The sequence below is a fragment of the Lissotriton vulgaris genome, chromosome 2_1 (assembly GCF_964263255.1).
Source record: "Lissotriton vulgaris chromosome 2_1, aLisVul1.2, whole genome shotgun sequence".
NCBI classification, from domain to species: Eukaryota; Metazoa; Chordata; class Amphibia; order Caudata; family Salamandridae; genus Lissotriton; species Lissotriton vulgaris.
In genome coordinates, this window is record NC_141687.1 from 575,656,311 (window position 1) to 575,677,850 (window position 21,540).

At 44.0% G+C, this 21,540-nt stretch overlaps 1 protein-coding gene across 1 annotated transcript in view; it reads right to left on the minus strand.

The window, feature by feature from the left end:
• LOC147730763 (BRCA1-associated RING domain protein 1-like) overlaps positions 1-21,540 on the minus strand; it is a 543,323-nt gene that overhangs the window by 262,718 nt on the left and 259,065 nt on the right. The gene's annotated exons all lie outside the window — the stretch shown is intronic.

Consider the following 21,540-nt stretch of genomic DNA (forward strand, 5'->3'; position numbering starts at 1 on the left):
TTTTCATGTTGCAGCCAGCCAATCAGATTATGTAGTTTGAGTTTGTGAATACTCTGTGAAGGTACCAAAGAGTGAAATAAACACATTTTAAACCTTAAGTTCTGCTGAACGGATTTACACCAAATCACCCCAAAAAAATGTGCGCTTTCTGGGTACAGATCTAGCTTTCTGCTAACTTTGGCGTAATTCTGTTCAACCATTTTTTCTGAATCACAATTCAGTTTTCCTATGTAAAATTGCATTGGGAAAACGTGTCATTCCCCTCCCCCCACCTTTTCTCCCAGCCTTCGCTAGACAGATCACCTCAAAATTTTCCAGGAAGGAGCCGAGGTGAAACACGTTTTTGGGTAAAGTTTTGTGAAAACTTGTCAAATGAGACCAATGTTATTAGCAAACTTGGGTACATAAATAAGAAACGCACCACCAGGTCCGTTTTAATACAAAAATAGATAGGAGGGCGTTACCCTATACCCAGCTGCATAATTCCTTGCCTTTAGAACATATACCAATGCAGTACCTCCCAAACGTGGAGGGTCTGTGGAGAGGGCTTAGACTAAAACATCCTGTGGGACTTAATAGGTGAAATGCTCTTCCCCTTGAGACCTGGGCATCAACGCAGTAGTGCGAGCACCAACCTGGTAGATGTTTCAGACATGCATTTCCTCTGCCAACAGGGTGGTAGCAGTCTAAGCACTAGTGGAATGAGCCTTCAGCCCTTCCAGAGGCTGCTTGCTTGCTAACGCGCAGCAGGTCTTAATGTACCATGAAAAGGTCATTTTCTGTAATGCATTGCTTTTTTTTGCTCCACATAATCACACAGAGAGCTGATAGTCTACCAGATGGTCTTTGTATGAGAAATATAAAGCATGGTACATTCCTGGGATCCAGCTATGGAGTCTCTTATCCTCTTTCGCGGGGTGACGTGGAGCAAAGAACGTTAAGAGGGTGATGGATTGTCCTACATGAAAATGAGTGTCAGCTTTCAGCAAGAAGGCTGCTCTGGTCCTAAACACCAGTTTGCCTTGGAAAAGGGTGGTTAGGGCTGGTTGGAGGCACAGATATAGCCCGAAGCTCACTCGTGTGATGAACTGAAGTGATCATAATAAAAAAGACTTGTTTAGAATGAGAAAGCGTAGCAAGCAGCTGTACCGGTGTTCGAAGATGGTACATATAAGAAAGGTTAGGACCAAATTGAGATTTCACTGTGCCATCCCAAATGGTTTGGGAGGGAACATGTGTGCCAAAGCAAAACATATCACAACAGATGATTTAAACAAAGACGGTTGGTCCATCAAATGCAAAAAGATTAAAAGCACCGACAAATAAGCTTTAAAAGTGCTCATTGCAAGACCTTGCTGTAGTTATGATAAAACAATGCATCTGTCAATTTTAGTCCTTGCTGTGGATTCCATACCAGTACGGACACAAATCTGTCTAATGTAGATGGACTTTGTAGATGGATGCTTGGCCTGGAGGATGGCATACCCAACCCCAGGTGAAAGACTAAACCCAGTCCGCTGTCGCTGCTCAATCTCCACAGATGGAGTGGATTGCACAGGTGCAGAACCCTGTACTGGTGACGTGACAGAAGATCTCCGCCAACAGCGGACAAATGCTCATGTCTAGAAGCTCTGGCTACCGCACTCTACTGGTCCAATCCAAACCTACTCCGAAGACTTGGGTCTTGTTGTTTTTCTGATTTTCATCAGAACACATGGCAGGAGTGGCAGAAAGGCCCATACTCAATCTAGTGGTAATGAATCTGCAAGAGAAAAAATTATTGAGAACTCTAAAGTGTAGATGATTTGACACTGACCATTTTATTGAGTTAAAAATATCCAGCCACTCTCGAAAGAGATCTTACCCCACCTCAGGATGCAACCACCATTCGTGATCAGCCACGCATCACCGGCTGAGCTCTTTTGCCCTGGTGTTCAAAGATCCTGCCAGGAGGTTCATCATTAGGAAAGTGCCCTGATACTCCATCCAACTACAGAGGTGCAGTGCGTCTTGGTATATGATTCCACTTAGTCCTTCTTTTTGCGGTACCTCGTGGTGGTAGTGTAATCCGCGAGAACCTGCACCAGCCTCCTCTTGATGGACAGCAGGGAGGCCTTCAGCGCCAGATGAACGGCTACCAACTCCAACAGACTGATATCAAGCCAGGTTTCCGGCAGAGACCAGAGTCCTCTGATCTTCACCTCCCCCAAAGGACCTCTCCAATACAGCAGTGACTCATCCACCTCCACAGTCTGCTCATGGTGGACAAAGGAGAGGAGTATTCCGCTGGTTCAAGTCCTCTGAGCTACTCCTCCTCTCCCAGTGATGCACCTGTTGCTACCATCTGCTCTAAGTGGGGGAGGGTGAAGGGTCTGTAGCTGGTAAGGCTGCCGTTGAGTAGCCAGGACAGCAGATCTTTTGCAGTCTCCTCTGAAACCTGGCTGACATCAGACCAGTGTCCTTGAAGCTAGACCCACTGAGATATCAATTTCCACACAGAGCCCACATATGCCTTTTGGTCAAGTGGACAAGCAGGATGTATGAGACCAACAGGCCAAGAAGCCTCACAGATGCTCTCACCAAGATCCAGGATGGTGGCGGAAACATTGGGATCATAGCCCAAATGTCCTGGACAGAGGTAAGGCATTGAACTACAGTGTGTCCAGAAAATCACCTATAAAAGAAAACCTGTGCGAAGGAGCCAGATGGAACTTCGGCTCATTGATCAAGAATCGGAATGAAATCAGGATGTTCACTGTTGTCTGGAGGTGGTCTACGAATGACTGTAATGTGCACGTCTTCAACAGCTTGTCGGAAAAACTGCCATTACCAACCTCCAAAGATGGGTGGCACCCACTGCGATCACAGTTGTGAACATCCACGGGATACCGATAAGGCCGAAGGGGAGCGTGGCAAACGGAAAATGCTCTTGGCTGACCTTGAACTGCAGATGAGTCTTTGTGACTGCAGGAAGGGCACCTGAAAGTATGCATCCTGAAGGTCCAAGACGACCAACTGATTACTCAGATCTAGAACTTAGGCCAAATTTGCATTTGAATGTATCTTTCTGGAGGAAGGCCTTAAGGGAACAAAAATCTAAAATTGGACGTAGGCCTCAGTCCGTCTTCAGCATGAGGAAATAGAGGGGTTAGCAAACCATCCCTACTTTCGAGGCTGGCACTCCATCAGTGGCTCCTTTGGCTAGCAGAGCCTGCACCACTTGCAGCAGGATGAGCATGTGTTCCTACAAAAGCAGCTCTGATGTAGTAGGGAGTTGTGATGGGTTGGAAAGGAATGAATGGTAGGGCAGCCTTGATGTTATGACCTGCCACCCTTGCATGAAAATGTCTGATACTGCCTCCCACAGTGTGGCTGTGCACCACTAAAAGGTAGACTAAAGCAGCTTGGAGACTAATGACACATGGGCAGAGGACTGAGTGGAACCTGCATGATGTCTGCTTGATCCGCATCCTGAGCCCAAAAAGACTGCAGTGACAATTGTGGTGGTGGCAGAGCCTGAAGGTGCCTATATGCATGCAACCTGAAATAAATTAAAAATGATCAAGAACTGCTGTAGAAACTGTCCTTCAGGGGTAGAAGCATGGAAGAAGGAGGCTATTTTCCCAGACAGTGGAAGTGTATTGCAGATTCTCCTGAAGCGTGAAGGAGGGGACCTAGAAAAGGAAGCAGGGAAAGTGGAGCCTAATCTATCTTTAGAAATTGGATTAGGCCTTTTGCCAAGAGGAACTGCTGATTAGCCTTCCTGAAAATGACACACAAATGATGGATGGAATGCAGAACAAATCAAAACATTCACCCCTAGCCATCTGGGTTAAATCCATCGCTAGCCTGGCTGATGAGGGGTGAAACCCCGAAATCGGTCCTAGGATGCTGGTTTCCAGTCCAGGGAGGACCAGGCTAGCCAGTTCGGGCTCTATCAATGCTTGTTTAAAACAAGGCAGACGCATTAGCATCCCACTTATAGGATGAAAGAATTGAAAAATAAGAGCACTGAGAAATAGGCTCATAAAGTGTGTGATCCACGCAATACAATAGGTGGGGTTCGGGGTGTGGGAGGGGGAATGTTGATTTACATAAAGGAAGGCAAAATATCACATTGCGGCTAAGGCTAACCTGTTAGAAAGCACCAGTGAAACCCTTGATTTCAGGAAAATGCCCTTTAAATTTTATTTATGCCAGTACAATGTACAATACTGAAGTGAAGGGTATCCGACCCAGCTCACACTCCAGCAGCTGACGCGGGTCTGCCTACATTGTGCACAACAGATGTGTGGCATTACAGCAACACATTCATTAATCTTTATTAACTCATCTGCAAAGCACAACAGTGTCAAGCAATCACGACCAAACAAGATGGATGCTTGGGCCTGCTATCCTGCTTCTAATGACGCACTTCTGTAAAAGAAGGAAGTCTCTAGACTTGACAAATGATGTGTCAGCCAGGCAGCCACAGAATGCTGAAGAACAATTCTCAGACCGGTAACGGATGTGTTCGAAGTAAACCTCTTGATGTCTGAAGAAAACAAACTAACACAAAATACACGAATCTTGGAGAAAACCAAACGTGTGTGTAGCTTGAATGGAAATCCACCATAAGAAATACAGACGTTTTGAAAATGATTTTAGATTTCTAATGTTTCATTACAGTTCTGGCAAGATACGGCACATATAAATATGAAGCATCGCTCGAACAGCCCACCGTTACGATGTACATTACCGATTTGATGATACAGCATAAGCTATGAAACTGCAATTTTTTCATAACCGAGTTTATTGGGTTTTAACAAAAAGTCATGGGCGCACAGGCCGTGAAATACACACAGGATGATGGAATTAGCATACCCATGAACACCAAACTCGTGCATTCGAACCCACCCAAGAACAAGACGACAAAACAGGATTGCTACAACTATTTCATCTTCATGTGTTCCATTGCATTTTCCTGCGTCTCCGTACATCCGAATTTCTTCCCCAAGGTATGAACTGAAGGGTGAGCAGGTTCAAGAACAATTCCATTCGTCTGCCCACGTTTTAAAAACCGCATTTTGAAGCAATAACATACCCACTTACCAAATTTCCTCACACACATTTCAGACGTGTGGATATTTTTTGTTAGAGTCTCAATTCCTAGCAGAGAACCTCTGTACACAAGTTCAGGAAATCTCTTCTTAAGTTCTAGTATCATAGATCTAGACTTCAAGGAATTGCTCTCAGTCTCAAGAGCTGCCAGATGTTTTTTAAATACCTGGTGTAGCCAGACAGGTCATATGTGATGTTCTCCATGACTACAACGGACCATATTTTGGATACCACGGGTATACATTGCTTTGCTGTGAATCTGTGTCACAGTAGGTTTCTAGTCCACTTGAGCATCACCTCTGCTCGAAGGTTCCTTATTAGTATCATCAGATCACTGAAATAATATCGGAAACAACAACACCGTATAACACACATTGTGTCAAAAATATCGTTTACAAAAATATTGATTTCCAATGCCAACAATGGTAAGTACAAAAATATATAGAAAAAATATTGTTTCACACTAATATTGTTAAAAAACATACACAAATATTGTTTCATAATATATAGTTTATAGTAGTAAATCTTAAATATTTTAGTGCATACTATTAATGTAATGTCTACTAAATAAATCTCACTATTTAATACTATATAAATATATACTTCTATAAACTCATACATATGTATATATATATATATATATATATATATATACACACACACACACACACACATATTGCAACAATTATTAAAAATATGTATTTTACATTATATTACTTGTTTTTATTCTTTAAATTTACTACTATAAAAACACAGAGTGAAGCGCTGTTCCATGTTCGTGCTGCAATACTATGCATTTGGACTTTAAAATTTAATTAAAAAATGTTTTTACATTGTTTTTACTCCGTTTTAATTCTGACGGAATTTAAGTATTGGAGAAAAAAGAGTTGATCTAGGCAGAGGGAACTGTTATCACGAACGGGGAATGGGCTGCAGAGTTATAGAGCTACAAGTTAATTTTACCTTTGACCATAGAGTTGCTAAGAGGGTTAGCACTCTAGTGGTCAATAGCATAGCCTTAAATGGCGGGTGCACAGGGACACTGCCAGAAACTTCCTAAGTATTGAAAGCTATTCTGTGCAATCCCTATATGCACATAGGCACAAAACTGCACAACCTGTGTCCACCAGCATGGACAGACAAGGAAATTGTGTGCTGCACTGCATGTAGATTCACGCTTTACAGATCTGAAAAGGTAAGAAATAAAAGGCCCACGTATCAAAAAAAGGAACCTACCTCTGGCCCAATGGGGTACCGGCCAAGTTACATAAGAGATGCATAGATTTGTTGGGGCCCCACCTACTGCGCCTCTATCAAGATGCGTGGAAAGAAGGAATTTTACCTACAGACCTGCTGTCCGCCGCAACTGTAGTGATACACAAGGATGGAAAGCCCTGTGACCAGTGTGACTCCTATCGCCCCATTTCCCAATTGAATACCGAAGTGAAGATCTTGGCCACGATTCTAGCGATACGACTCCTAAAACATATAACCACTTTGATACACAAAGCCCAATCAGGGTTCATACCTTGCCGCACCACTAGATTTAATCGTCATAGAACGCACAACTGGTTGATGAAGGTCAGGGACTGACCCCGCACCGGACTCAAATAAAGCATTTGACGTGGTCCATTGGCCATTCCTCACTTACTAAATTCGGTATTGGGCCTAAATTCTGCAGTTGGTTGGCACTGCTGTACAGAGCACCTGTTGCTCCAGTCAGAGTGAATGGAGTGTCCTCATCGGCCTTTCCCATTGGCGGGGGCACGAGTGTCCCCTTTCACCGCACCGGTTCGTGCTCACACTTGAGACACTGGCTTGTGCTATTCGTTGCCACCCACAAATACGAGGCTTCCAATTAAACCCCACTGATGAATGGGAAGAGAAGATCTCCCTTTATGCGGACAATGTCCTTCTTTACGTTACAGACCTGGGCATCACTATTCCCGCTTTGTTTGACATGATAGAGTAATACGAGAGGCACTCTGGGTACAGAATCAACTGGCATAAATCAACACTGTATGGTCCCTGTGGGATTCCGCCTGGGTTGCCATTACCAAGTGACCAGAGGATGGTTTCCGATGGATTCCAATACTTGAGTATCTTTATCATTCCACATAAGGAGTTATGCAGACAATGCAACCATGGGAAGGTGATTGCAAATCTGAAACAGGACGTGGAGGGTTGGAGGGACCTCCCCCTCTCCTTGTTGGAAAGGGTGGCTATCTTTAAAATGATAACCCTGCCGCAACTATTGTACACTCTCCAGAACACGGATCATCCGCTCCCACAGGCGGTGTTTTCCAGGTTGGAGGGAGGCATCCGGTCCCTACTGTGGCAGGGAGGGCACCCTAAATAATCCTTATGAACACTAGAGCGCAACCCATATAACGGTGGTATAGCAGTGCCAGACATTGAGGCATACTACTGGTCCGAACACCTAACCCCAATAACGAATGGCTCCTCAGAACATGGGATCATTCCACAGACAGGTTGGAGAGGGAGATGAAAGGGCCAAATAAACAGTTACACTATCTGTAAAGTGACACTGTTGTTGGCAACGCGGGTCAACTTGGAGGCATGTAATAGAGCCACAAAGGTGATGAGCTGGACGAAACAGGTAACCTCTTTGAATGGGTGGGGTCTACAAATTGGGCAAACAGAAGGGCTTTGGGACATGGGATCGGCTGGGCATTACAACGATAGGGGATGCCATAGTAAAGGCGACCTTAAAACCTGGTCTGTACAGAATATGGGATTAATAGATCCCAATTTTTCAAATACATACAACTATGCTAAGCCTGGTGCTCAGAGGGAATATCGTGTTCCAAACTGCCTGAATATGCCCCCCTGGAAGGGAGACTAATACAAGAAGAGCTGGTGGAAAAGGCTATCTCCACTACCTACAAAACAATAACATACCAGATATCCTCGGGAAACTGCGTGAGAGATGGTAGGGTGACCTGGGAGGATTGGAAAATGTGGATTTGGAGGCTGCCCTTATGCACCCCAGGGAAGTGGCCATCAAAGCAAGACTGCACCTTGTCCAATATAAAATCTTACTCAGGATGTATTATGATAGAGATTAATTACATAAGATGGGAAGGGCGGAAACATCATTTTGTTTTAAATGCAGAATGGTCAAGAATGATTTATATCACACCTTATGGGGCTGTACCACACTGCAATCGTACTGGAGAGACATAGTGGGAGAGCTGGGGAGGGTATTGGGTGTATTCATACCCATGGATCCTGGTTTCATCCTACTGGGCATACTAAGCGAAGTGGACATAAACAGGACTCAGCTAACTTTTGCTGCTTTGGGCGTGGCTGTGGCTAAGAGGGATATGGCACAGTGGTAGGGAGTGGTGGAGACTCCCACAATACAGGAGTAGAGGAGGGGAATAGATCTCTACATGGCAGCTGAGCGTACAAGATACACCAGCAGGGGATGTCCAAGTAAATTCTATAAAATGTGAGGTCCATGGCGATGTTATAATAGATTGGACCTGTTAGATAGCCCACCTGTATCCACACCTTTTATCACCAACCACTTTGATCCCATGGCTCAGGGAAATCATCACTAGACTAGCTAAACATGAATGGATCGAATCCTTCTGAACATCTGGGTGGGCCATGATGTGAGAGTCATTACACTGTGGAGTTATCCGTGATCACTCAATGGATTTCATCAGTGTTAAAAGTGTGTTTTCCTCTTGGAATGTACCTCATGCAAAACAAGTTAGTTTTTGTTGATGTCATGTTCTTTTTGATGTATGCAAGATGTGAAATAAGAAAAATGCAAAGTAAAAATATTTATTTAAAGGAACGTAGCGCTCCTCAATGGTAGATCCCTGGCCTGTCACAAGCATGAACTATTCTCAGATTGTAGAGCAACTGGTTGAGATCTTGTTTTTAACTGAAACAAGGTTACATGATAGCTCTTTGCCAGATTTCATTCAAGCGCTTCCCACAGGATATTTTATATGTAGAAAGGACAGAGAACACAAGAGGGGAGGGGACATTGCTATTATTTTAAAAGACACACTTAGCTGCACATGCAATGCCCTGTCCATCCCAGACTGGGAACATCTCTCATTCACTATATATCTGTCCCCTACGACTTCTTTCTCAGGGCTATTAATTTATAGACCTCCCGGCCCGTGTATAACTTTTACTGAAGCCCTACCAGAGTCAGTAGCAAGTCTGGCGAATAAAAAAAAAACAAATACACACTTCTTGGTGATTTAAATATTCATTTTGAACAGTTAAATAATGCTACAGTCTCCAACATTCAACACGGTCTAGCAGGCCTACAGCTTACTCAGACTAAAAAGCGGTATGCATGCTAAAGGCCACCTTCTACTATTCAGCGACAACCCTAAAATTAATATTGTAAAACTGTGCCCGCTGGTCTGGACAGGTCATGCCGTAATCTCATTAACACTGGTAGGTTCTCCCCCTTCGGACAAGAAAACCACAACTTGTTCGGGCCATAGATAACAAAACTGAAGCAAAACTGGAAAAATCTTCTAGCCTCAACCAAACCTTTTGTTGGAAGCCACCCGGATGAGGGCAACTCTTTAGTATATGAATGGCTAAAAAACTCATTAGATGACGTTGCCCCCATTGCAACAATAAATAAGGGGAAGAAGGAAAGGTCACTACAGAGGTTTACAAGTCATTTAGTTTCCCTGAAAATAGACTGCAAATTTCTTGAAAGGAATTGGAGGAAAAATTATGATAACAACCTAAAACACTCCTGCAGGATAGCGATCAGACACTACCACCAGGAAATCAAACGGGCACAGGCAGCAGATTATGAAACCTCAATAATGAAAGCAGCCAATAGTCCAAGGAAGATTTTTCACATAGTCAAGTCCCTTACTACTTTGAAAGTTGAAAACTCGCTGCTCACCCCTACTATTGTATGCCGTAATTAGCTTGCAGCCTACTTTCAAGATAAAGTGGCAGATGTTTATAGCAACCTGCAACAGACAAGAAGCTCACTGGCAACCCCTCCAGATTTTCAGGCTTCACAGAAAAAGAGTTATTTACTCTATAGCTTCCCCCCAGTCATGATGAATCGCTCTCTGACATAGCTGACAAAGTCAAAGGACTTATACCCCTTCTAGGACTTTAAGATCCTCAAAGGCACAATTTTTACAGGTGCATCGAGTTCATAGAACTAGATGGGGCGGCAGGTCTTCTCATACCCGACTCCAAAATCTGGAATTCTATGCCGGCTGACCTTGGAAACAAAACGAATTAGCCCGATTTCAGAAAAATGCTTACGACCTGGCTTTATCCCCACAAGCCAATTTGCCCAGCGTTGTTCTGCCTTGCACGGGCTATGCCTCACTCCGCGCTGGGAAGCCTTCAGGTAGCTACGCGCTCTATGAATTCGCATAACGTAACACATTTTAAACAATACAGGAAAAATATTTAAATTAAATTTCAAAATATAAAATAAATACCAAACAAGTAAAATAAAACTGAAAAGAATTTACAAAAAAATCATAGAAATGTAAAGACTTAAAAATATAAACAAATACAATAAAATACAAATTATAAACAAATATTTCAAAAATCTATATTTAACTAATATGAGGAGATGTATTGGAGTCTTGAGAATAATGGATATACTATTCCCACTACAGTTTATGCAACAGTAGGGAAATTGTAGGAATTCGGAAAGGTTAAATATATTACTACCAATTGAAACTGTGCAACAGTAAGGAAAACATTGGACTTTCGAGGGGTCAAATTTACTATTCCCACTCCAGTCTGTGCAACAGTGCGGAAAGTACTTGTCTTTGGAGGAGTAATATTTGCTCTTCCCACTCCAGTCTGTGCAACAGTAGGGAAAGTACTGTACTTCGGAGGGGTAAGATTTACTATTCCTACTCAAGACTGTGCAACAATAGGGAACGCATTGGGGAGCTAGACTGTTGCTATCTCTGAGGTTTTTGTTTGGCCTCCGGGATGTGAGGACCGGGGCACTGATGATGTTGAGACGGAGAAAGCAACGGGTAGAGGCGGCGGAGTTGTCCCGAGTACGTAACTCACCAGAAGAGAGGGGGCTCAGACGGACGAGAGCGGGCAACAGTAAAATCAAGCGAGAGACAGGGAATGTTGCTGGGGTGCCACCATACAAGCACCCAGGGGAAATAAGCACAGACAAGAACCCAAAGAGACAGTCAAAAACCAACCAGTGGGCAACGACCTTCAGTTCCCCTACCAATGATGAACCACAACAAGAAATATTTTGGGATCCACAGTCGCCAGCACCGTATCGAACAGAAAACGAAAAAAGAAAACGTCCTGGCAAATGTGCTGTTGAAATCTAAGATATAGTGAATCGAATTGCTCCTCAGAAACATAAATGTTTGTAGGACTAGTGTATGCAGTGAGTTTTCAGAACCTACAGGGATACGTGAGACAACAAAGCTGCGATGTAGTCACCCCACACAGTGATCGTTCCTGAAATACTGCCTGTACCTGCCTAAAATAACGACCGCAACAAACCCTCCTGCGTCTCTCCTAACCTCATCTCTCTCCTCCCCCTACCCCATACCCCATACCCCTACCCTCCCGCTTTCCTCTTCTCCACTTTCCTGCTACTGAACTTTGCCCCCACGTGTCCTGGCCCTTAGTTCCCACCCTGTTTATCTGCGAACTTTCCCTCGTCAATTGAGATCTAGCTATTTTGTTTGATGCCCGATGGAGCTACCTGGTTTAGCTATAGGGGAGACAGGTCGGGGATTCCCTCCTTGGACATCACCTACCCAGTCGGTCTTTAGACAGACTTACTTTCGTCTCTCCTGTTGTCTCTTCCCGCATCCTCTCTCTATTTATGTCTCTCCGTCTCTCCTCTCTCAATGTATTGAGACTGAACTATTTTGTCTGATGCCTGATGGAGCTTCCTGGATTAGTTATAGGGGAGATGGGCCGTGGATTCCCTCCTTGGTCGTCACCTACCCAGTCGGTCTTTAGACAGACTTCCTTTCGTCTCTCCTTGTTGTCTCTTCCCTTATCCTCCCTTTCTCACTTGCCCAGCCCCTCCACTACTTTTCTATCTCCTTTCTCTCCTCTCCTAATGTGTTCCCTATTTTTTGATGTATTGTGTAATTGTTGATCTTTTTCTGTTACATTGTTGATTCTCATGTAAAGCGCTCTGATACCTTCGGGTCTAGCCAGCGCTATATAATACTCTTTAAATAAATAACATTTCCACTCCACTGTGCCTTTGTGGAGATTTGAATTCTCTTTTGGGTGACGCTTGTTATAAAGTCTTCGCAGGCACATCCCCATTCCCCGGGGCTACTCACTCACACCGTTCAGATTCCTGCCTTGAATTCAGGGATCAGTAGTAATGATTTAATTAAAACCACACAAGGCCCAGAGAGCCGGTCCAACAATCAAAGCTCAGTATATGTTCTTACAACACTTGCCCTAACAGTAAACTATTTGCACTAAAGAACCATATATGCAGTTGTGATCATGTTATACATACAACTGCATACCCTACCATGGCAATAGAACATTGGCTCAATAAACAAATGTGCCACTGTAAACAGTCAGTCAAAGGGTATCTTCTGCAGGAAGTTGGCGCCTACTTGTCTACCGGACAAAATAAACATGACTATTTGTTTTCCTTGACCCCAAATATCATATCCTAGGTTTAGGACGAATGGAATTCCACACCGCTGCAGAATAGGTTTTATTCTACCCTGCTCTCTTATAGAAGTCTTATTTTCAACAGTACTCCATGTGTGAATGGTGGTATCCTCTTTGCCCTCACATCTCCAATACAGACTCGAAGTACCAAGGTAAATCTCTAAAGGCCTAATTTATATTTCCGCACAGCGACTATGTTCCCTACCCTGAAGAACCGGGTTTTAGAACCCAGCGGCACCAGGGGCACGCCCGAAGTCTTCGAGTTCACCTGTTTTAGAATACAGAGACACGGGATACTTCTCGGTTACGTCAAAGATCACATTTATTGGCTGCAACAAGGAACAGAAGTCTACGAAGTACCACACAAGTAGGTTCGCTAGAGACTGCTCAATTTTTGTATTGCGAGACATCGTCTTTTATGCTAAAAATCACATTCCTGACAAACACCCATTATTTACGAATTGTCCAATCAAAGGTAACACTGCAAAAGGCATCGCATAACGACAAACCCACTTTTCAGTTGTCCAGCCCACCATCAATTACACAGGAAATATGTGGTTGCTCGGACAGGCCGGACAAACCCATAATAAAAGACCACAACCCATACCATAAACAGACCATAAAAGAAGGAACAGAAACAGATGAGAAGCAAGATAAAGGGTTTGTGCGTGTGTAATAAACTCAACAATGTCCTGTTCTTTGATCTCTATCTCGATCAACTACCGGACAAGGAAATGGCTTAGCAAGGTTAGCTTCAGGCAACGGGGTCAGTTCGCTCAGGTCACCTAGGAGTCAGCTAAAGCATACGTGTGCCAAAGACTCGTTCGGCCATAGTCATCGGCCTATGTGAGGGCAACCACAAAATGGCTGCCGTACACAAAATGGAACCCAAGGTTTCAGAACAGAATCCCTAAATACATAGTGAATCCATCGGTCTAGCATGGCGAAATCACTCGTACATGCCGCACTCACTAGTTACGGTTCGCTACTATCAAATTCGGAACAAAACCATGACCGTTATAAAACGGGTTCAGAATTCACGGAACCTCAGACCCTCCTTTTGCTCTTACATAGGCAATAACCTAAACTCACGTCAATCTGAATCCAGGTCTATACTCATCAGATCATCAAGATGTTGCTGGAGCATAATCCTAGTACTTAGTAACTCTCTCTGGACAGGTCTCCTTGCACACGTAGTAGCACAGAGGCCACATAGCAGGAGCACACTGTACACAAAGACAGAACAGGAAAAGAATCGCTAAAACCATCCCAATGATCATCAGAATCTTCCATCCCCAAGTGGATAACAATTTCCAAAACCATCCCATCAACGACCAATCTCCTTCATCCACATGTACAGACTCGGAGATCTTATGTAGCTTGGAAATGGCCTGGTACACTGTCGGAGCATTGTCTGGAATGAAAACGCAGCAGCTCGATTGAATCAATTTACATACCCCTCCTCTATCTGCAAGTATGACATCTAACGCAACTCGATTCTGCAACGTCATAAGACGATCCGACTGGAGCTCAGCAGTCAAGTTACTAAGGGCACCAGCAGTCTCAACTATGGTGGACTTAACCACTCTCGTCTATTGCCGTATGTTCGTACTGTTTACCATAGGTCCCCAAAACGGCAGGAAACCCTTAAGAAAATCTCCCAATTCTTGTCCTGCAGTATCTTCCTTACTGAAGACACCTCTAGCAACTCTCGTTCTGTGGTAATCTGCCGCCGCAGTATACGTAGGGGGCAACAGAAACGAAACATAACATGTTCCCGAAAAATCAGGGGGCAACCATGTATATGCTCGATCATAGCAGACAAAATACGTACCCTTAGCTGCTAAAACGATGGGGAAGTCTGGGACGCAAAAACATATGTCTCAGTGCAAACACTCTTCCCTAACTGAGCTCTCGGATTCTTGCCATTACCCTGCAGACAAAAATGACCACGATGGGGTACGATCCAAATCAGGGATGACCCTTTCCTTCGCTGCTTTTCACTCAGACTAACACCATATCCAGTCACATTCCATCTGATATAAGCTTGTGTCTCATCTCCAGGAATACTCTCATAGGAATTAATTCCTCTAATCATATCCACTATTTCCTTCACTTGAGCACTATTACTCGGATTATCTTTAATGGAACGCAGGGGATAGACTTCATGGGCATAGATGAACATCGTCCTATACGCCCACACAGATCCATTATAGCTAAATGGCAGGACCAAATAAGGGATAACTTTATCCGTAGTATGAGGCATAAGCCCACACACCCAACAATTAGTGGTGTTCACTACTAACTGATGCTGATGCATCAGAAGAATTATTAACGAATTCCAATATTCTAATTGATTCATATTCAGGCAAAGGATGAAAAGTATACGAAGAAATAGTAGTAGGAAAATACATAGGTTGTGTAGTGGGTGCAAACGTCACTTGAAAAGAGAAAACAACATATCCCACCAAAAACATCGTCATGCTAAGTTGCATTAAAAGACACGTTATCAAAAAACATTTTCTACTCATCAGTTTACACATTTTCTCTTAAAGTTCATTTCTTCAACAGCTCTCTCGATCTCAAAAAACTCCATCCTCTAACCGTGCTGTTCGCGGCAGTTGCTTCTCTTCGGCTCAGATGTACGTCTGAATGTCCCAGGGAACGCCCTAGAACAAACCAGAACAGTCGACCTTGTGTCTTCCGGCTGTACACTCTAAGGCTTTATACCGCGACCCTACAGCTGAACCCGGATGGCAGTTCGAAAAAGAAAAATAGATAAAAACAGCTTTTCGGATGAGAGAGCGTAGTTTCAAAAGCAAAAAGGAATTATTTTATTTGTCCATCGACTCTTGGTCGTAAATTATAACGGCCTTTACCAGGCAATGTCTGATCACGAAACAACAACTCAGGCTCAGTAGTGTCTAGTCTCAGAGAAGGAGACACAGCTTCTTGCAAAATATTGTCGTCTTCACGCTCAGAGCTTGTCCCAACCAAACGCGCATCGGTGAATGGGATGAAACGTGGCACAGTCTCAGTCTCTGAATCACCAACGCCCTCCTGGACCCGCTGGTCGTACGGCAGAGGCAAAGAAACCCTCTTACAATGTACGCCGTGGATCCAGTTCTTCTTGCCGTGAACTCTCACTGCGGTACGCGTCACCAAAAGGACCTGGTAGGGTCCGGTCCAGCGGGACTGATCGTTCTTTGTCCGCTGAAAATTCCGCACCAGAATCCACGAACCAGGATCAATGGCGTGTCCTGGATTTTCAGATGCTTGTGGCAATGTATCGTAAACCTGTTGGTGTAAGACACGTAATTTAGCCGTCAAATCACACAAATAATCGATCAGCACAGAATGTTCAATCTCGCTAAACTTTGTCAGCCTCGGCATTCCCCATATGTTAGCTGGGCGACCAAACACGATCTCGTAGGGGCTAAGGCACACTCGAGAATGTACTGTTCTGGTTGACAAAAGTGCCAATGGCAAGGCATCGGGCCACTGGAGACCAGAGCTCGCCAATCTCGGCTAACTTTAGTTTCAAAGTACCATTGTAGCATTCGACTAAACCAGCTGATTGGGGGTGATTTGCAGCATGGAATTTCTGCTTGATGCCTAAACCTTCACACACTCTCTTCATGACTTGACCCACAAATTCACTTCTATTATCACTCCACACCATCCTTGGCAAACCATACCTAGGGAAAAATTCCTTGAGTAGGACTTTAGCAGTGGACAAGGCAGTATTATCTTTCAAGGGGTCTGCTTCTACCCATCTCGAAAAGGCACAAACAACCACAAGGACGTATTTCAAGTTGTTACATCTTTCCATGTGTATAAATTCCAATTGCAAAACCTCGAACGGATAAGTCGGAGGCGCAAAATGACCAGCTGGAGTTTGAGTTCCCTTGCCAGGATTATACATCAGACAAACCATACAATTCTTAACCACGTTCTCCGCACACTTAGGAATTCCAGCATTCTGCCATACTGGAGCCAACAACTTACAAATCCCTTTCGCACTAATGTGAGCCATTCCATGCGCCATCGTAACCACTGCAAGCACATACGCATCAGGTAACAACCATCGCTGATGTTCTGACAACTCAATCCAACAACCAGTCAAATCCAATTTTCCCGTACTCTCTCTCCATCCATTCAATTCTTTCTCAGTAGCTTCAGCCTGAATTGACTTCACACTCTCTATCGTATCTTCACACATTCCTCTATCCGGAACCCATCTCGCTTGACCCGCAACACACATTCGACTCATCACATCTTTCGCCGTCTCTTTTGCAACTTCATCCGCAAACGCATTACCACGGCCAACGTCATCGGTAACCTTCTTATGTGCACTGCATTTCACTATCGCAACTTGCATCAGTAACGTAAGTGACTCAAGAAGTTCATTCACCAACTGACCATGCTGAATTTTCGTACCATGCGACGTGAGGAACCCACGTTCCTTCCATAACCGGCCAAAACTATGGGCCACACCAAACGCATACTGGCTATCGGTATACACAGTCACTCTCTTTCCTTTCGATAACACCCACGCTCTCGTCGGTGCAATCAACTCTGCTGCTTGAGCTGAATTTTGTGGGACACGTGCAGCTTCAACAATCGTATGCAAAGTCGTAACCGCATATGCTGCAGTCGTATCACCATTCGGAAGCTTAAAGCATGAACCATCTACCCATAAGGTACCATCAGACTTCGCAAGAGGAGTGTCTTTCAAATCAATTCTACCCTTCGTTTCTTCCTCTGTCCTAAGAAAACAATCATGCTGTTCCTGAACATCCGTCTCTACAGAAATCGGCAACAACGTAGCTGGATTCAACGTGTTGCATCGCTTTATAAGCACATGACTCGCCAAAAGCGTCAACTCGTAACCTGACAATCGAGCACTAGTCAAGTGCTGTGTCTTGGTCCTGTTTAATAAAGTATCCACTGCATGTGGAACCATCACAATCAACATGTTATCCATTACAAAACCAGCATAATGTCGAATAGAAACAGCTGCTGCCGCTGTAGCTCTCAAACAACTCGGCAACGCTCTAGCTACCGGATCCAAAGTCGACGAGAAATACGCACATGGACGCTGTTTATCACCAAACTGCTGAGTCAAAACTGACAATGCACATCCCTCTCTTTCGTGAACATAGAGTGTAAAAGGCTTACTGTAGTCGGGAGTACCCAACGCCGGAGCCGAACACAATGCATTACGCAATTCAGAAAAACTTTTCTGGCATTCGTCAGACCAAGGAAGAGGATTTGGAGTATCCTTAAGAGTAAGTGCTAACAAAGGTTTCGCAAGCAACGAAAAGTTTGGAATCCATTGCCTACAGTACGAAGTAATACCCAAGAAAGCACGCACTTCTCTCTGTGTAGTTGGCACACTCATTTTTGCAATCGCTTGAATTCGTTCTGGGGTCAACCTTCTTCCCTCCTTCGATAAGAGATGACCTAAGTAGGTCACTTCTTGTCGACAATACTGCAACTTCGAAAGTGACACTTTATGATGAAGGTCAGACAAATGCCGCCACAACGAAAGAGTAGCTTCTTTACAAGTATCCTCATCATCAGCAGCAACTAACAAATCGTCTACATACTGAATAAGAGCAGCACCATCAGGCAAGACAATCGTATCAAGCTGTGTTTTCAAAGCCTGACTATAGATGGATGGACTCTCACAATAGCCTTGAGGAGCTCGCTTAAACCGGAAACTTCGTCCTCCTAAAGAGAATCCAAAAATATCTCTACTCTCCTCGGCAATCGGGATGCTGAAGAAAGCATTCTTCAGATCAATCACCGAAAACCAAGTAGCTGAGGCAGGAATCATAGTCAGCAAAGCAGTAATGTCTGGAACAACAGGAAACTGTGGCACGACAATCTTGTTCACTTCTCGAAGATCGATCACAAACCTATACACAGGCGGTTGCGAAGAATCAGTACGTTTCAGGACAGGCAATACCGGACTATTACACACATTACTTCTCGTCTCTTCAATCACACCTTTCTCAATCAAATCATAAATGATCGCTAAAAGTGCTCTTTCACCATCACTAGAAATCCTGTATTGGGGAATACGAGGCAATCTAGCATTCGCTTTCAGCGTCACAACATATGGTGGAATCTCCTAAAGACCCACGTCGTTAGGACCAGTAGCCCAAAGAGTATCAGGGAGAGAACACAATTCCAATGGAAGCCGATCTTTGGACAAATACATCAGAGAGATCACGCTCTTACCCAATGTAAGCTGTACTCCTGAAGGAGAACAATGCAATGTGGCATACAATCTCTTCAACAAATCCAATCCCAACAAATTCTCACCACAACCTGTCATTAAAATGAGGGGTGCTTCCAATTCACAAGGTCCAACAGAAAGAGACAAAGGACTAGAAACTGGATTACGAACTGGGGCGCCAGAAAAACCTACCAAAACATTCATCAAGCCAGACAAAGGTGCGCCAGAGAGTTTAGAGTGCATAATAGAACTCTTCGCAGCACCAGTATCCAATAGAAAAGACTCTGACACACCTGATGTAATCACTTCAACATAAGGTCCACTCTGATCTACTGGAACTGACACAACTCCCTCTCTTTGTCTATGGCTGTCCTAGCAATCATTACCATCAACATTCTCACTCTCAACATAGTAATCGTCAGCATAGTACTGAGTCGATCTACCAGACGCAACATTCTGCAGATCAAAGCAATTCATCGTATTCTGTGGAGGAAAGGATCGTGCATTCTGGGGGAACACACCACGTCCTCTACCTCTAGGAACTTGCTGAACACCTCGACCTCTCACACCAGACGCACCATTCGTACGCTGTAACAGAACCGGACAGCTACTCTTGAAGTGACCCTCTTCTCTACAATACGCACACTGATTAGGGTCTGGAGGAACACGCTGCTGAAAAGACTCGGACCTTTGAGATCCTCTCTGAAACTGCTGAGGTTGCTGAAACTCACGCTGATTATAACGAGGCGGATACGCCTGTTGCAAAAGAACCTTAGTCTTTAAATCTTTAGTATTTCTTTCTGCTTTCTCTTTCTCATCCTTATCCCTATTCTCGTAATATTGTGCAGTAGCCAATATCTGGGCCGACGAAGAAACAGCCCATGAACTCTCTGAATCCTTCAACTTATTACACAACTCGGGAAGCAAGTTATGAACAAACTTATCTACGAACAACCTTTGGCCACCTTAGGTACTCATGTCTTCACCACTATGATCTATAAACGTCTCTTCAAACCTAGTGAAGAAATCAGACACACTCATCTTTCTTCTGCTTGCATGCAGACAATTTATCCCAATTCACTCGCATACCAGGCATCAAAGTCTTCATATAATTAATAATCCTACCAGGGAGTTCTGCAACTAAAGCTTCAGGTTTAGCTCCACCTCGGTGAAGACCATCTGCAGCAGTAATGTTAGCCTATGTATCACCTAACTCTTGCGCATGATCCACATAACGAATCGTTCCCCACAAAGGTTGAGGAACCACATTCCCAAACAACATATCTATATCGGCCAAATTCATAATGCACGCATCAGCTGTCTGTGACAACTCTTTGTAATACCCTGCAGGATTCTTTCGGGGATCAGGTAGAGTCTGCTTAAGGGCCAAAACTTCAGCTCTCTTCCACGGAACATGTACCCAAACACACTGAAAATGAGCGTCTACAGCTGCAATACCATTATTAACATCGGCCTGAACTGCTTCTTTCCATACCGGAGGAACTTCTCTCATTGGATACTGTCGCGCTTTTCTCCTAACAAAAGAATCAGGCTCAAACAACGACCGAGAAGGACACTCACTCCTAAACGAAAGCAACGTCGCAACTGCTTTCTCAACATCGAGACCCACTATCGTTCCTTTTGCAAACTCGGACTGTACATGAAACAACTCTGATGGAGTCTGACCCAACTCACCATCTTTCCATTCTTCACGAAGAAAAGTACACATGATGTCGAAGACATACCTCTGCTTTGGTGCTTCCCATTGACGAAGAAATCTATAACCGACTCTAAATCATATCTCGAAGAATTAGTAACCCATTTAAGAGCCAAATGATCCAACACTGCCCGCTCTTCGGGACCAGGAAGCTGGCTACGCAACTGTTTACGCGCCGAAAAAGGGGTCACATCTGTAATTACGCCCACCTGATTTAGATGGGCAGAATTAGAGGTCAATTTTCACTGCCTTTTACCGGGCTTTTCTGAGCGTGTATCGTATTACTTGCAGCTTGTTCTTGTGCCTGCCAAGCTAAAAATCTCCCAGTGAAATTACTCTCCTCATAAACCTTTTCCATATAGGCATTCAATGCACTACACGTAGTATAATACCAATCACTTAATGCCTATCTGGCCTTATCCAAGGCTCTCCTATTCACCATCGATATATGCCTTAGAAGTTTATCTTTACTTTCCTGAAAAGTCTTTTCCAAAGTTGGCTTTTGTTGGCTTGCACTTCTGATATTGACCAGATCTTTCATTATCACAAGCCCCCTTATATAGGCTTTTAAAGCATCGAAGCTTCTTCTTTGAACTGGACCAATGCATGCATTTTGCTTCGTTTGTGGGTTTTGGCGGCTTGTGGTATAAACGGAGTTTGCTTGCGCTGATTATTATGCACCGCAACACAGAATCTGTCACCAATCTGTTTAGTCTTAAGACACAGACACTACCTATTCTCTAAAAAAACACTCTTCATACCACTGCTACTCTACAGATTCGTATGAAGAGTTTGA